This window comes from Carlito syrichta, unplaced genomic scaffold (genome assembly GCF_000164805.1).
Source record: "Carlito syrichta isolate Samal-C Ts95f unplaced genomic scaffold, Tarsius_syrichta-2.0.1 Scaffold314025, whole genome shotgun sequence".
Taxonomy (NCBI): domain Eukaryota; kingdom Metazoa; phylum Chordata; class Mammalia; order Primates; family Tarsiidae; genus Carlito; species Carlito syrichta.
The window spans coordinates 185,195-189,809 of NW_007258121.1; positions in this window are offsets into that span (position 1 = coordinate 185,195).

A 4,615-nucleotide genomic window follows, 5' to 3' on the forward strand; every position below is an offset into this window, starting at 1 on the left:
GATTTATTGTAGAGATGAGGTCTTCCAAGTTGCCCAGGCGGGTCTCAAACCCACGGGCTCAGGCAATTCACTCACCTCAGCCTCCCAAGGTGTGGGATTACAGGCTGAGCTACCAAGCCTTGTTCATTCCTTGTTTTTTTTGTGAGAGTATTTTTGAGTCAGTCTTACTTTGACTTACTTACCCAGGCTGGAGTAGAGTGGTCTGCTCACGGAGACTGCAACCTTAACCACCTGGATTCAAGCAATCCTTCCTCCTGAGCCTTCCAAATAGCTGGAATTACAGGCACTCATCACCATGCTCAGCTAATTTTTTTACTTATTTTAGAGACAATGACTCTTCAATTTGTCCACAATGGAGTTCAGGGTATCCTCTTTCTTCCACCTCCGAAACAAGTGATAATTTTTTACTTACTGAGTGTTTTGTCTAATATAATGTAGTAATCCTGGTTTTTTTGGTACTATTTATATAGAATACAGTAAGTTTCCTACATATGAGCCTTTAAGTTGTAACCTTTCAAAAATGTGAATGTGTGTTCCCTTATTCCATCATGTGATTTTTGTGTGTTTGTTTTACTTTTATTTGTTTTGTATGTATCATCTCTGAAAACGTATAAAGCTATTATAGAACAATAGTACATAGTCGATAGTGTAAGTTTGGTACCGTGGATAACTGTTGAATGTGCTCTCAATATGGAATTTGTTCGCATGGAGGGAACACACTGTATCTTTTTCCCTCCTATTTCTTTCAGACTATTTGACAACTTATAGTTAAAGTAAATCACTTAAAGCCAGTAGATTCCTAGATCATTATGTCTGGTAATCTATCATTCATTTTTTAGTGATTCGGGCATTTAATGAATTTACACTTAAAGTAATTGCTGAAAGGGAAAGGCTTATCATTGCCATTTTTTAATTGTTTTCTGTGTTTTCCTGTACCGATGTTGCCCTTCCTCTTTCTTACTGCTTTCCTTTGTGTTTTCTTTTGCTTTTATTTTGGTGGTATACCCCATTAGTTTTTTATTACCTTTTAAGTGCCTTCTCTGATTCCCATGATAAGTGGAGTTACAAAATACATAACAAGTTAGCCGGGTACAGCGGCTCATTCTTATAATCCCATCAACTTTAGAGGGAAGTGGTGATAGGATTGCCTGAGCTCAGGGGTTTGAGACCAACCTGGGCAACATGGTAAGAGCTAATCTCTACAATAAATCAAAGAATTAACCCAGCGTGTTAGTATGTGCCTATAGTTCCAGCTACTTGGAAGACTGAGGTGGCAAGATGGCCTGCACCCAGGAGGTTGAGGCTGTGGTGGCCGTGAGCCTAGGTGACAGTGTGAGACTCCACATCAAAGAAAAGTTAACTTTAATCACCTACAAACTCTCTGTTTTTTTCCTTTTCTTTTTTTTTTTTTGATATGAATTCTCACTCTGTCACCAAGGCTGGAGTGTGGCTTGCACTTAACCAGCTAGGCTCAGGGAATGCTTTTGCCTCAGCCTTCCAGGTAGCTGGAACTACAGGAACACACCATGACACCCAGCTAATATTTAATTTATTATAGTGATGAAGTCTTGCCAAGTTGTCCAGACTGGTCTCGAGCCCGTGGTCTCAGACAATTTTCTCACCTAAGCTTCCAAAAGTGCTAGAAATATAAGTATGAGCCAACATGCCCAGCCAACACTCTGTCATATACCTCCTGTTACTTTATTAATGTCACAAAAATATACATTTTATATTGTGTGTATATTAAGAAAGATGTGTTCAAATTTTGTGTTTAAAAATTCTGTAGTAAATTAATAACATTTTAGACAACATTATGATAGTAGAGCATTTTCTACTAGAATATACAGTATCTGGTCAGGCTCTGTGGCTCAGTCTGCAATCCCAGCACTTTGGGAGGCCGAGATGAGTGGATTGCCTGAGCCCACGGGTTTGAGACACACTTGGGCAACTTGGTGAGATCTCATCTCTACAACAAATCAAAAATTAGCTGGGCGTGGTAGCACACACCTATAGTTCTGGCTACTTGGAAGATCGAGGTGGAAGGATCACTGGACTCCAGCAGGTCGAGGCTGCAGTGGCTGGGAGCATGCCACTGCACTCCAGTCTGGGTGACAGAGTGAGACTCCAACTCAAAAAAAAAAAAGTATATATAGTATTTTTAAGAGAGCTTTATAATTTTATAGGTTTAATGATGCTGTTCACCATTGTTTTATTTTTCAAGATAAATATACCCTTGGGGGCATTTATGGTAGGGCCATTTTCATGGAGACAAACACCCTCAGTTTTGCTTATTTTTGTAAGTCTATATTTTCCCTCATATTTCAACTACAGTTTTTCCAGATCTTGTAATATTGGGTCCCTATCTGTAGATTCTGCCTCTCTGGATTCGACCAATGAGGGATCAAAAATATTTTCAAAAACTAGATTGTTACATTATTTTATCAGGATATTGGTCTGCTTGATACTGTCCAATAAGCCACACAGTCTATATATATTTTGTTATATTTATTCATTTTGTATTCCTGTCTCAATATGTATAAATGACATCTTTAATTTTTTTTTATTTTTTTCTGTTTGATTAAGACTATTATGACCCTCTAGTTAATTTTTTAATTCAATTATTGTATTTTGTAGCTTCACTGTTTTATTGAATTCTTTTCTATAGTTTTACTCTATATTGATATTCTGAATTACCTATGCAATTTTTATTTTTTTGTCTGTGTTCTGTCTTACTTATTGAGCATGCTTATGAGGATTATTTTGATTTTTTTTTCAAATAATGCATAGATCTTTATTTCTTTTTCTTTTTTTTTTTTCGAGTTGGAGTCTCACTCTGTTGCCCAGACTGGAATGCAGTGGCCGCTCCCAGCCACCAAAGCCTTGACCTGCTGGGTTCCAGCGATCCTTCCACCTCAGCCTTCCAAGTAGCTGGAACTACAGGCACGCGCTACCATGCCCAGCTAATTTTAGAGATGAGGTCTCGCCAAGTTGCCCAGGCGGGTCTCGAACCCACAGGCTCAGGCAATCCACTCACCTTGGCTTCCCAAAGTGCTGGGATTACAGGCTGAGCCACCAAGTCCAGTCAGATCTTTATTTCTTTAGGTAAGATTTTTGTAAATTTATTTTGTTTCTTCAACTAGGATATGTTTCATATACTTACTTGAAAATTTAAAACTCAGTTGCTCATTCCAGTAAATAATAGTCTAGCTTTCTACAAGGAAAAACCGATATTGATCAGCTGGGTTATAGACTGTGGGTGTTTCTCAAATATGTCAGAATGTGTTGATTCTATTTTCTGAGTCCCAAAGATTGTCCTCTTTCATTTTTAGATCCCATAATCTTTGTTTCCCTAGTACACTGTCTGTTGTATTAAAGCATTTCTGGTGTTGTAAAAAAAAAAACATTAATTTTTTACTCAGTAGACACAAGCCTGTCATCCATAATATGCCCTCATTTTCTCCAGTACTCCAAGTCAGGGTAAAAAAAAACAGTCAAAAGACATCTTCACAAAAAGCCTAAACTTTGAAAACATGATCCATTTTTCTAGGTATCTCCAGAAAGAGACATGGATCATTGGGGTTTTTTTTCTGAGCCCACTGTGCTGGTCTGGGGAGGATTAAAACATGTAATAGACAATCTGCCAGTCATGTCTGATCATCTTTCTGGAGAAAAGCTAAGAGCTCTGGAATACAAAGGAAGCAAAGAAGATAGCCATACACTCATGTAGATGGGAATACTTGTGCCAGTGACACAGATGAGAGATCCAAATGGCCTAGAGGGAGCCAGACTTTAAAATGTGGATTGGGAAGCTCTGCTCCAATGAGAAGAATTTTGAGAAGCCGGTTTCTATTGTTGACACAGAAACATTTCTTCTGTTTACCCTTATGCTCTTCAATCCTACATCATGGCTTTCCTTTTCAGTGCACTTGCAGCACAATCAGAGTGAAAGCCAAAGTTCTCATGTCTTGTGAGGGACTATATGATTGGGCTGCTCATCCATTGCTTTGGGGGTTTGGGGAAAATCTGGCTATGTTTCTGGGGATTCCTCTTTTAAGTCATTTTAAAAGATCTGTTTCTGTCTCATGACAAGAGTATAAGGGTAGTGGTGTTGTTGGGAATTGGTTCAGAAACCTCAAGAACAAAAATTACAGAAATGTTGTGTTTTCTGCATTATAATACCCAGTTTTATGAAGTTTCCAAACATAATACTAAAGGAGTTTGGAATAAATCAGGGCACAAAGCATGATATTAAATTTTTGACAATGTATTTTTGCTATAATTTTTAGTTTCTTAGTACGAAATCAACTTAGAAGTTTAACCTTTATTTGCCTAAATGTGTCTTCTATAAAATAGAATGATGTATTTATTCACCTCATAGCATTCCTAAAGAAACCAATGCTGTAGGTAAACATAAAACTTTGCCAAACTATAGTAAAAAAATTTGTTAGAGCCGGGCTCGGTGGCTCAGCCTGTAATCCCGCGCCTTTGGGAGGCTGAGGTGAGTGGATTGCCTGAGCCCGCGGGTTCGAGACCCGCCTGGGCAGCGAGACCTCATCTCTACAATAAATCAGAAAAACAGCCGGGCGTGGTAGCGCATGCCTGTAATTCCAGCTAC